We start from the raw sequence: 13817 nt of genomic DNA on the forward strand, positions 1-13817 counted from the left end.
TTCTATGCAGTAAGTATACAACTAAAAAACTACACTACTATTTAGTTGTGGCATCCGCACACTTCTCCATTGCACATGGTCAGATGGTTGCTTTGTGGGGGAGGCCCTGAACTAATTGACCTGCTTTCCCATGGTGATTGCACTGGTGCTGTTCCTTCTTCTTGAGATCCCAAAGCAGAACGGGAGGCCAAGGGGAGCGACCATGTGACAGCCAGCTTGATATAGAGCAGGGATGTCTAACCTGCGGCCCTCCAGCCTACAGCTATCAGGGCATGTTGGGAGTTGTAGTTTTGCAACAGCTGGAGGGTCGCAAGTTGGGCATCCCTTATATAGAGCAACCACAATATTATAAGATGGAGTAAAACAAATACAATATAGTACCAAGCTGAAAATAAAAGTTTAAAGGCAGATTGTGGCATTACTCATCATTCAAGAGTTCCACCATGGGGGAGAAAACAGTCCCACAATCTTTCATTTGTAGCCTTTCTGACAGCTTCTCATCAGCAGTATACAAAGCATGGGACAGCCTGCTTATTGTCACACATACAATATCATGGGTTATTGAGGCCGACTTAAACTAGAATGTGTCACAGCCGCACTGCATCTTACCTTTTTGCAGAAGGATGTGGTGGAAAAGCTTTTCACTATTGCAGGATACAATGTTGCTATGTCACAATATTTCATTCCATCCTTTCTAACTCTAGTGTGCTACGAGTTTGTAACATACATTATGTCATTGCAAAAAAACAGCACCCCCAAATAGCATAAAACAAATGTACAGGTGCACTCTACCTAGGCTAATATGCAAAAGAAAGCAAACACTACATGCAGCAGCACACTGTTTTATGCACCTAGACATATGCAAACATCATATATATGTATACAGGCCTGTATCAACATGTGTTGAATAAATATCACATTTTCACTTTTTTATCCAAGGAGTGCTGCGTTATATTTATTTGGATATATATATATAGTGGGGATTCGCTCTGGTAGGCAGGTTAGCGTGCGCAGTATAGAGGCAACAACAAAGTCTTTGAATTAAACAGTTCAGTGTTTATTCACACATTAAGCAAATGACAAAACAAAAAGTCTGTTTCAAGGAAAACAGTCTGTGATTTTGGTGTTTGTTCACACCATGCAGTAAAGAAGTCCTTGGAAAAAGCAGAATCCACTTGCTTTCACACCCACAAGGTAGCAGGCCTTAATACAGGCCCAAACTCCCAGGTCCCAACACAGAGAATGACAGCGCTCCACTGTCAGTGAGGAGTAATCCACCCTTAGCTGACACTACTGGCTGGGTTTTTATAGGCCAGTCAAGACCCGGCCTGGAACGTGGGAAGTAGTCACCCACCCATCACTTTGGCTACTCCCAGTAAGAGTCGTCCCGGATGAGCTATACAGCCATGCTAAAATAGCCAAGAGTCAATCAGCATTAGCTGCCGCTGACACCTGAAAATACCTGCTCTTACTTCACCGATGCCAGGAATCTCGGTGACACATACCTTATGTCAACGATGGACCCTTGCGCCTTCCTACAATATATATATATATATATATATATATATATATGTAGTAGGAAGGAACAAGGGGCCATCATTGATGGTCGATACGTGTCACCTAGGTTTCTGGCCTCAGTGAGGTAAGAGCCGTTTTTTTTCCTGAAGTGTCATTATTTGCTTTGCAGTCTGACACTTCAGCTGTTTAGTATGGCTGTAAAGCCGATCCGGGACGGCTCTTACTGGGAGTAGCCAAAGTGCCGGGTGGGGGGCTACTCCCCATGTTCCAGGACGGGTCTTGGGGCGGCTTATAAAAAGCAGTCAGCATTATTAGGTGGTGTGGATTATCCTCCATCTGACAGAAAAGCTGTGAAGTACTCTGTGCTGAGGACTACAAAGAGGCGTGCAGGCCGCCTGGAAGCCTGCCAGTGAACTTGTCTGTGGCTGAGCATATAGCCGGGTGTGAACTGACACCAAGGATTCCAGGTGACCATTGTTATGTTTTGCTGTGTGTGAACAAGCACCAAGGCTGTGATGTTTTTGCTGAGTGTGAATAAAACACTGAAGTTGATTTACAACCTGGTTCCTTGCCTCTATACTGCGTCCGCTAACCTGTCTACCAGAGTCCCTAGGGAGGCTGGTCTGAAGGTCGAAAAGTTATTGTTTTCTTTCCCGGGCACGGGTGTATGTCCTATATCAAGCCGGCAAGGTTACGACCCGTGTCCCCTGACAAAATGGAGGCGGTTGTGAAAGCCCTCATGGAGGGCTTTGCCGTACCCTCTCCAGCACTGGATCGGCCAGGAGTCTCTCGGTAATGCCCTAGAGATGGTCGACCTGGTGGAGCGCTATGAGGCCACCAGAAATCTACAGGGCGGTTCTTGTGGGAGGGGGCCAGTTAAACCCCCGGAAATCTCCACCCTCGACCAGGCGGCTAGTGCCAGCAAAACCTGCTCGGGAAATACTCCCTACAGACCCAGCTCCAATGGTCTGTTGGCGATGCCAAGAGCCTGGTCACATAAGGGACGACTGTCCCCATTGGGGGGCACCAATGGACACTAACTTTGGCTACCGCCCCTCAATGTATGCCAGAGGGCTGTGTGCCCCAGTACCCCCAAGACAATAGCCAATATTCACCTGTGCCAGGTAGAAGTGGGAGCCTGGTGTCCCTGGAAAGAGCTGTCCTGGTGCATCCCGCCGAATATACTGACCAAAAAGTCGGCATTGTGTGCATCCATGGAGACTTAAAGGACTATCCCATCGCCCTGGTGACCCTATCCACGGTGGCCGGCAGGTGGATGTCATGGAACCATGAACCAGACGTGCAACAGAGATAAGTGGAAATAAGAAGGCTTTATTGAAAAGCAAGCTGTGAGCAAAAGTCCAAATGGATGGCTAAACCGAAGCAGGGTCTTGCGTAGACAGAGGTCAGGAACCAGAAGGGTAGTCAGACGAAGCCTGGATCAGGAACCAGCAGGGTAGTCAGACGAAGCCAGGATCAGGAACCAGCAGGGTAGTCAGACGAAGCCAGGATCAGGAACCAACGGGGTAGTCAGACGAGGCCAGGATCAGGAACCAGAAGCAGCAGCAGTCTTAGAAGCATGTGAACACAGGAGGACCAAGCAAGGAACTGAAGCCACAGACCTCCTATATATATGAGCTGGGCATCCAGCTCCTCCCAGTGGGAAGGAGAAGCCGCAGGGTGGGAGGCTACAAGAAACCCAGAAACCAAGATGGCCGCCAGCACATGTCAAACGAAGGAGAACAGTGAGAAGGTAAGACCATGACAGTGGACTCATGAGGTGGCCGTCACCACAAAGTTACATTATGAACTAATAATTGGGAGAGACTTCCCCGGTTTCTAGTTATTGTGGCCTGAGGCGATAGTCACCAATACCCATGAGACAGGGGTAACCCTAGCAGAGTGGCCCAGAGAGACAAGAACCTTGGGAACCTCAGACCGAATGGCCAGCGGTGGGGTGACCGCCATTTCGGTGGAAGAAGGGGAGACAAACCCACTAAGTGTCATGGTGGGAGACGTGGAGGACTTGATGCCGGGTCCGGAGTTGGCAGACCTCAACGTCTCCGGAGATAATTTTGCTACAGCACAGCACCAGGACCCGACTCTATCTCGAGCCTGGGAAAATGTGGTAGTAGTTGACGGTGAGCCACAACAACTGGGGGCTGAGTCTATTTTCCCCTGTTTTGTGGTTCAACAGGAGATGCTGTACCGGGTAAATCAACTACGAGGTGAGCATATTGAACAGTTGGTGGTGCCCAAAACGTATCGCAAGCTCTTGTTGGAGTTAGCCCACCAACATGTTCTTGGGGGACACCTGGGCCAGCAGAAAACACAGGACAGGATTCTACAGTGTGTTCAGGGAGGTGGAAGAGTATTGCAAGTCTTGCCCAACCTGCCAGATAACAGCCCCCAGCCACATTTCCGTAGTCCCCTGGTCCCTCTCCCGATTATTGAGGTTCCATTCGAGCGGATTGCTATGGATCTCATAGGCCCAGTACCAAAATCCACTATAGGGCACCAACACATCCTGGTAGTCCTAGACTATGCCACTCCATACCCGGAGGCTGTGCCGCTGCGACATACCTCCGCTAAACTCATAGCCAAAGGGTTAGTGGAGATGTTTTCCCGAGTGGGCCTACCTAAAGAGATCCTGACCGACCAGGGCACCCCTTTTATGTCAAAAGTCATGAGAGAACTCAGTAAACTGCTACAGATCAAACAGTGATTTGGTTTTTGGGGCGGGGAGCTGGTAACTATGATGTCAGGTGAAATCGTTCTCTGCTGGCCCTGTTTGAATTCAAAATATCGCGCCTGCGCCGCACCTGTCTTTAATCGGCGCAGGCGCACTGAGAGGCGGCCGCTCCATCCTCAATGCGCCTGCGCCGATGACGTCACATCTACACCCGGCGCAGGCGCATTGAGGATGGCCGCCTCTCAGTGCGCCTGCGCCGATTAAAGACAGGTACGGCGCAGGCGCGATATTTTGAATTCAAACAGGGCCAGCAGAGAACGATTCCGTCCCCTAGCCCTGTCAATCACACAGCGGAGGGGGCGTCATTAGGAGCGGAGGATGCGGCTGCTACCAGCAAGTAGCCGCCCTACTTGCTGGTAGCAAGGTAATTTACATATTATAAAAATAGCTTATCCCATTTTTTTATACAAAGTTGGCATTTGACCAAGATATTTTTCTCACCCAGCATGGGTATATGTAAAATGACACCCCAAAACACATTCCCCAACTTCTCCTGAGTACGGCGATACCACAAGTGTGACACTTTTTTGGGCATTTTTAGACATTTGGATCCCAGACTTCTTCTGGCTCTTTAGGGCCCCTAAAAAGCCAGGGCAGTATAAATACCCCACATGTGACCCCACTTTGGAAAGAAGACACCACAAGGTATTCAATGAGGGGCCTGGCGAGTTCATAGAATTTATTTTTTTTGGCATAAGTTAGCGGAAATTTTTTTTTTTTTTTTTTTTCTCTCAAAGTCTCACTTTCCGCTAACTTAGGACAAAAATTTCAATCTTTCATGGACTCAATATGCCCCTCAGCGAATACCTTGGGGTGTCTTCTTTCCAAAATAGGGTCAGTTGTGGGGTGTTTGTACTGCCCTGGCATTTGAGGGTCTCCGCAATCATTACATGTATGGCCAGCATTAGGAGTTTCTGCTATTCTCCTTATATTGAGCATACAGGTAATGAGATTTTTTTTTCCGTTCAGCCTCTGGGCTGGCACGGCACAGATTTCTTCATTCGCATCGATCAATGTGGATGAAAAAATCTCTGCCAAAAAAAAAAAAAAGGAGGGGAAAGGCGTCTGCCAGGACATAGGAGCTCCGCCCTACATCCATACCCACTTAGCTCGTATGCCCTGGCAAACCAGATTTCTCCATTCACATCAATCGATGTGGATGAATAAATCATTGCCGGGATTTTTTTTTTTTATATATATATACAAAGTGTTTGCCAAAGCATAGGAAAGCCGCCTCCTCCTCAGCTCGTATGCCTTGGCAAACGTATCTGTTACTGCAGAGTCGAAATCTCGTCTTGCAGCGCCGCATACACCGACTTGCGTGTAATCTGACAGCAGCGCAATGCTTCTGTCAGAATGCACATCAGTGCTGCAGCTAGTCGATCGGTTGGTCCACCTGGAAGGTAAAAAAAAAAAAAAAAACAGGCCGCAACGCAATAATTTTATTAACTTTGGAACAGAATATATAAACTTTAACTTTTTGAACTGAACAGTAACCTTTTTGCTTACTGGTGTTTTTTTTTTTTTTTTTACCTTTATAGAACAAACCTCTCCTTCCCCATGGGTCAATGTGCAAAGCGCAAATCGCCCAAAGATGTGGTGAAGTGCGTTATGCACTTTGTCCCAGGTGAAAGGAGAGGTTTGCAGCAGCTGTGTGAGTGAATGGGCCCTAATAGCCCTGTGTGCCTGTCCTGGTGAGATGATCCCTATGCTAATAGTGTACCTGTGAGTGGTACTTCCGGAAACACTCTCCAAAGCATAGGGCAGGGTGGTCAGGACAGTCAGGACAGAAATAGCGGGTGTCACGCCTTATTCCACTCCTGCTACAGACACGACATCTTTTTCGGGGTGACTGTTGGGTTGAGGTACCAGGAACGACATTGGGGAAATGTCGCTCGTGTAGACGGCTAACTACACTGGTGGATGGGGCCACGGAACCTCCTGGGTACAGGAGGTTCTCGATGATCTCTTCCTGAAATTTGAGGAAGGATCCAGTTCTCCCAGCCTTACTGTAGAGAACAAAACTATTATATACAGCCAATTGAATTAGGTATACAGACACCTTCTTATACCAGCGTCTGGTTCTGCGGGAAACTAAATACGGAGACAACATCTGGTCATTGAAGTCCACCCCTCCCTTGTGAAGGTTATAGTCGTGGACTGAGAGGGGCTTTTCAATGACACGGGTTGCTCGCTCAATTTGTATTGTCGTGTCTGCGTGAATGGAGGAGAGCATGTAAACGTCACGCTTGTCTCTCCATTTCACCGCGAGCAGTTCTTCGTTACACAGTGCGGCCCTCTGCCCCCTTGCAAGACGGGTGGTAACGAGCTGCTGGGGGAAGCCCGCGCGACTAGTTCGCGCGGTGCCACAGGCGCCAATCCGTTCTAGAAACAAATGCCTAAAGAGGGCCACACTTGTGTAGAAATTGTCCACATAAAGATGGTACCCCTTGCCGAATAAGGGTGACACCAAGTCCCAGACTGTCTTCCCACTGCTCCCCAGGTAGTCAGGGCAACCGACCGGCTCCAGGGTCTGATCTTTTCCCTCATAGACCCGAAATTTGTGGGTATAGCCTGTGGCCCTTTCACAGAGCTTATACAATTTGACCCCATACCGGGCGCGCTTGCTTGGGATGTATTGTTTGAAGCCAAGGCGCCCGGTAAAATGTATCAGGGACTCGTCTACGCAGATGTTTTGCTCTGGGGTATACAAATCTGCAAATTTCAGGTTGAAATGGTCTATGAGAGGCCGAATTTTGTGGAGCCGGTCAAAAGCAGGGTGGCCTCTGGGACGGGAGGCGGTGTTGTCGCTAAAGTGCAGGAAACGCATGATGGCCTCAAATCGTGTCCTGGACATAGCAGCAGAGAACATGGGCATGTGATGAATTGGGTTCGTGGACCAATATGACGGCAATTCATGCTTTTTAGTTAGACCCATGTTGAGGAGAAGGCCCAGAAAAAAATTATTTCGGAAACTTGGACTGGTTTCCACCGGAAAGGCTGGGCATAATAGCTTCCCGGGTTGGCGGTTATAAATTGTGTGGCATACCTGTTTGTTTCGGCCACAACTAAGTCCAAGAGCTCCGCAGTCAAGAACAGCACAAAAAATCCCAGGGCCGAACCGATCTGAGCTGTCTCAACCCGAACTCCAGACTGGGCAGTGAAAGGGGGAACTACAGGTGCGGCTGAAGTTGGGGACTGCCAATCAGGGTTTGCCAGCACCTCTGGGATTCTAGAGGCTCTACGGGCCCGTCTTTGCGGTGGCTGCGACGGGGTCACTACTGCTCGTGCCACCGTACCAGCTTCAACTGCCCTTCTGGTGCTCGCCACGTCACCAGGTTGTACGGCAGTGCTGGTACTAGGTCCAGGAAGGGCTGCGCTGCTGGTGTATGCCTCACCACGTAATCTGACAGCGCCAGCCCCACTCTGCTGCCCTTGAAGCGGATCCTGCGCAACCTGCGGTCTAGTGACACGGGGCTGGGTACGCCTGGTGCTATCAGGGACCTCAGCCTCCTCGTCCGAACTTTGGGTCAGAGAGCCACTGCTTTCTACAGGTTCGTATTCTGACCCGCTAGATTCATCAGATGAGGGTTCCCATTCCTCATCCGACTGGGTCAGAAGCCTGTAGGCCTCTTCAGAAGAATACCCCCTGTTTGACATTTGGGCAACTAAATTTAGGGGTATTCCCTGAGACTACCCAAGAAAAAAAAGCAAGCCTGTCTTACAAAGGGGAGGCTAGCGAAGTACCGGAGGCCGCTGCGGTTGATAAAAAATATCAAAACAGATTTTTTTATCGCCGCAGCGCGTGTAAAGTGAATGTGCAGTGATCAAAAAAAATTATTTTTTTTGTCACTGCGGTGGGGCGGGCGTGGGCGAACGCACGTGTGGGCGACCGATCAGGCCTGATCGGGCAAACACTGCGTTTTGGGTGGAGGGTGAACTAAAGTGACACTAATACTATTATAGATCTGACCGTGATCAGTTTTGATCACTTCCAGATACTATAAAAGTACAAATGCTGATTAGCGATACGCTAATCGGCGAATAAGGGACTGCGGTGCGGTGGGCTGGGCGCTAACTGATCCCTAAACTACCTAACCAAGGGACCTAAACTATCCTAAAACCTAACAGTCAATAACAGTGAAAAAAAAAAAAGTGACAGTTTGCACTGATCACTTTTTTCCTTTCACTAGTGATTGACAGGGGCGAACAAAGGGGTGATCAAAGGGTTAATTGGGGTGCAGGGGGGTGATCTGGGGCTAAAGTGTGCTGTTTGGTGTACTCACTGTGTAGCCTGCTCCTCTGCTGGATCCAACCGACGAAAAGAACCAGCAGAGGAGCAGGCCAGCCATATAACAGATCATATTTACTAATATGATCTGTTATCTGGCCTTTGATTGGATTTTTAAAAAATCATCAGCTTGCCAGCCGCGATCATTGGCTGGCAAGCTGATGACGCGACCCCCCTTGACGAAATGCCGGCCCGAACTGCGCATGCGCGGGCCGGCAAAGCGCGTCATCTCGCGTCTTGCGAGATGACGCGTATATGCGTGACTCTGCACAGCGCTGCCGCCTCCGGACCGCACATCTGCGTTAGGCGGTCCGGAGGTGGTTAAACTTATGACCACAAGGGTGGCCCCCACTGGCAGGTGATATAAGACAAGAGGCTACTCCAGCTAGTCATGGCTAAAGTACCCCTCAGACTGGAGATAACCATGAGGCTTTATAGGCCCAAGTAGTCACACCCACACAGACACACCCAGTGTTCACACACACAGAAGGGAATTAACCCTTCCAACACCAGGAAGTGTAGTGAGACCACATAAGGGGAAATACACACAAATACTCACTGCAGCTGTTACCGATGACAACGACATGTGTGGCAAACGTGTCCTGGGAGCCGGCCAAAAGGCCGAGACACTGCCACCACATGTACATCCCACGGGCAGCTACAGTGAAGGGAAAATGTCACAGTGCACACCAAACATAAAACAGAGTGCACACCAGACATTCAAAGTGCATACATACACACACACAACTCAGGTGTAACCGCATGCACTTGACAGTAAGCAACCTAGAACCAGCTCCAGCTGCTATACTGCCAAGTACAATCACATGTTGCCAGCGGCAACCACAAGTGAGGCAACAAACTAGCGGCCCCCTCACCTGTGGCTGAACAACAACAACCAAACTGCAGGCAACAGCATGCAGACACAGGAGTCACGACCATGACCATGGCCGTGACATTGGGCCAAGCCCAGTATTTGTCTGTGTTGGACCTCCCCAAAGGGTACTGGCAGGTACCCTTGACGGAAGCTGCCAAGGAAGAAACAGCTTTCATCACACCGGAGGGGCTTTATCAGTACAATGTATTACCCTTTGGTCTACATGGCACTCCGGCCACGTTTCAAAGGCTAATGGACATTGTACTCCGTCCAAATCGTCGGCACGCTTCGGCGTACCTGGACGATATCGTTATCCACAGTACTGACTGGGAAAGTCCTCTACCTAAACTACAGGCTGTAGTGGACTCCCTTAGAGAGGCTGGCTTAAGCGATAACCCAAAAAAGTGTGCATCAGGGTTAGAAGAGACCAAGTACCTGGGGTATGGAATTGGGTGTGGAGTTATCAAACCTCAGGTGAACAAAATTGAGGCAATTCAGAATTGGCCCCAACCTGTCACTACTTGACAAGTAAAGTCATTCCTGGGAATGGTGGGATACTATATGAGGTTTGTCCCCCATTTTGCCACAATGGCCGCACCATTGACAGGCCTTTTGATAGGACACAAGTCAGTGACGCTCCACTGGAATGAGCAGTCGGAAAAGGCTTTCTTCACTTTGAAGACTTCCTCTGCCGGAAGCTTACCCCAGCCGAGACCAGTTATAGTATAGTGGAGAGAGAGTGCTTGGCTATCAAGTGGGCACTCGAGTCTCTCCGCTATTATTTGTTGGAGAGAAAGTTTTGTCTAGTGACCGACCACTCCCCTCTCAAATGGATGAGCCAGGCCAAGGACAGAAATGCCTGGGTCACCCGGTGGTTTCTGTCTTTGCAAAAATAAAATTTTTCTGTGGAACACAGGGCAGGCCGGTTATTAGGAAACACGGATGCCCTGTCCTGGGTACACTGTTTAATGTGTGTCTACCCCCTCAGGGTTGAACAAAGGGGGGAGGTATGTAGGAAGGAATAAGGGGCCATCATTGATGGTTGGTACGTGTCTCCGAGGTTTCTGGCCTTGGTGAGGTAAGAGCTGCTTTGCAGTCTGACACTTCACCAGTTTAGTATGGCTGTAAAGCCGATCCGGGACGGTTCTTACTGGGAGTAGCCAAAGTCAGCTTTATCAGGTGGTGTGGATTATCCTCCATTTGAAAGAAAAGCTGTGAAGTACTCTGTGCTGAGGACTACAAAGAGGTGTGCAGGCCGCCTGGAAGCCTGCCAGGGAACTTGTCTGTGGCTGAGCATATAGCTGGGTGTGAACTGACACCAAGGATTCCAGGTGACTATTGTTATGTTTTGCTGTGTGCACCAAGACTGTAATGTTTTTGCTGAGTGTGAATAAAACACTAAAGTTGATTTACAACCTGGTTCCTTGCCTCTACACTGCGCCCGCTATCCTGTCTACCAGAGCAAGCCCCCACAATATATATATATATATATATATATATATATATATATTATTCTCAATTGCATTACTGCTATACTTACTGTAAATAAATAAAAATAATTGTTCCTGCACAATTTTAGATCAAAATAGTCTGAGCCTGAAAGCCAGTGACAACACAACTTTTTGCATTGTACATTTGCCTTGGATTCGAGCTGCCTTGAGTTCACTTCGTAGGCCAGAGGCAAATCTGATAATGTAGGTCCCCATCTTTCTTTGGTAGATGGGTCCACACAATTTTGCTAACAACTGTACGCAAAGAACCTTAAATTCTTACGTACAGTAAGAGTAACGTATATACACAATGCTTGTGCAGTGTCCCAGGGGGGTCAGTAGTGTATGCTGGGCTTTGTAGTGCAGATTACCCACTAACCTGGGATCCACTGTCGTCTTCAAAGCGGGGCAAATACTGGAACAGGCAGGTGATTAAAAGTTCGTGACGCCAGTGTCAATTAAACGGTGACACGCCGTGTATGATATTGTAGAAGAATGAAGCAAGCACAGGATAGCCAACAAAAACTGGAACTTTACTGAATATCAGTTATAATCATACATGGACGCAGTTGGGAGCGTCGTTCCTTAGAAGACAGTTGGTTGCTATTTGAATACAGGTGGTTCTTAGAAGTACAGAATGGCCGGTCTTAGCAATGTTTTTACAGAGTGTTGATTACAGGAGATGCAGTACAGGCGGCTTGCACACTATTCCTGACTGGTCCTGAACATGTGACTTATTCTCCAAGGTCTAATGCCCTATAGCTGGCGTACCCTTGAAGCTGTCTTTATATAGTACCTCCTCTGTTATCTTGAGTACCTCTTGCTTTGTCTGATCGGCCTCTGTGGTATTCCATGTCCTGGCTGGTGCTTATGATGTTTCCGCTACAATGGATGATGACTCAGGAGGGGAACCTTTTCCTTGGATCCGGAACCCGGTTACAGGGCCTTTACCACCCTCTCCTAGTCGGCAGGCTTCAGGCCTGCGCTCCTCTCACAGGCCCATAGCCTTGACTTTACTCAGACACAGGATCATCTCTGACTCCTTTTCCCACTGTCTGACTGCTTACTACTTCCTGACTGGGCCTTATATAAACTAGGGCTCCCTAGCTCCCTCTAGTGACTCAGAGCTGGAATAACACCCTAGCCGGCCTGCACATGCACGTTTCACAGTAACAGGAAAATACATAGCAGTACATTGACAAGATGTTCTATACCAACCTCCCCTTAAATACAGGGGGAACGACAGTACCCAAGTGACCCTTCTGTAGTGACGGGGTATTACTCTCCCGTACACTACATACCCCGCTGCTTTAAGCTGAGTACGACCTCGTACTCCATCAGGGCCCGCCCAACTGGAATCATGAACTGAAATAGAGAAAGACACATGCATGCATACATATATGTCATTTACACTCTTATCAGACCCAATTGGCAAAGGTGAAGTGCGGTGACAAGGGGCGTCGTTCTCTTTTTCTCAGGATAGTGAGTGGAACGGGGGCGCTGACCTGGCACAGCGTGATGTTTAAAGAACCAGGATAGTCCATGACAATAAATAAGTCCATGACAATAAATAAGTCCATAGTAAAATCAACATCTCAGAGGCTTGCACATAGGAAGTCCATCTCTGGGCACATAGACGTGAATAAAAACCGGTTATTAAATACTGTCAGCAGCACATATATAAAATGACAATACAGGACTCTAACAATACCAGGGCCATGTTATCCTGGCAAGTCCTGTTTACCCTTTAAAATAGTGCTGACATAAAAATGTCTTTTCAACCTGAAATGGGGGTAAATAGGGGTAAAATGGTGCAAAACTAAAGGCACAACCGGGATTTTAGCAGCAGGCCGGATGTCTCACAAACAACATGGGCAGGCTGGGAGCTGTGGTTCACAGTGGCACTATCATTCGGTTAGAATGCCACCGGCCGTGTATAACTGGCAGCGAGCTTCACCAGTTCTGCCAACTGGAGGGACAAAACGGCCATTAGGGAGACAGACATGAAGAAAGGCCTACTCACAGGCGAGTGTCATATTCTTCCTCCGATGAAGAGTCAATGAACGGAACTTGCAGCAACTGTTCCGGCCTAGCCGGCCATATCTGGAAACCATCCCCTCTGACGATCTTTAAAGGGGGAGGCTTGTCCTTCATTGCCTCCATCTCGGCATCCGTCCTGGGAAACGGGATACATTGCACGCATCCTGCGTACCCGAGGTCCTCTACCCAGTACACTCTTTTGCGTAGAGCCTCTATGTCAGCCTTGGTGCAGGTCATCGGGGCTACCGGAGGTCCGGTGACAGTGGTCTCTGGGGTACCGGTGGCAGCCGCTGCTAGACGTCGGGCCTCAGCGCATTCTTCTGCCCGCTGGCAGCTATCTAGCCGCTCTCTCTCCTCTTCTCGCCTCACCGCCTCAGGAGGGGGATATCGTTCCTCCAGCCCCTGTAAAACGATGGGCTCCCAGAAGACATCGGGGCTCAGATAAACCTGGCTATGCAGGTGGGTGGTTCGGGCTGATTCAACTCTCACTTCCTTTGCCTCACTCGGGTCTATCTCCTCCTGCTTTAGGTCCCAGGTCTCAGCCGGCGCCTTCGGGCGAGTGACTGCGGTAGCGTAGGGGCCCCGTAAGCTTTCGGCGGGGGTATACTCCACTATTTCTCCCATGGTCAAATTATGGAGATGCTCCGGGAGGTAGTGCCGCTTCACCGACCGCCGGTTCACATAAAAGTCCCGGCCAGTTCCCAGCTCCTGGATGAACCCGTATCCTTTTTCTTTGTCAAAGGACACCACGATCCCGCGGCGCCTTTCTAGCTGGGGCTTACCCGGAAAGGAGTCCCCTTGGATGGACTTGGCCATTTCCTCGAACCTCTTTTTCCGGCTGGTGTTCTTCTT

General features: G+C 49.1%; 1 protein-coding gene across 1 annotated transcript in view; it reads right to left on the minus strand.

Annotated features, from left to right (window-relative positions):
• LOC122936155 (pleckstrin-like) overlaps positions 1-13817 on the minus strand; it is a 57302-nt gene that overhangs the window by 24641 nt on the left and 18844 nt on the right. The gene's annotated exons all lie outside the window — the stretch shown is intronic.

This window comes from Bufo gargarizans, chromosome 4, assembly GCF_014858855.1.
Source record: "Bufo gargarizans isolate SCDJY-AF-19 chromosome 4, ASM1485885v1, whole genome shotgun sequence".
Classification (NCBI taxonomy): Eukaryota; Metazoa; Chordata; class Amphibia; order Anura; family Bufonidae; genus Bufo; species Bufo gargarizans.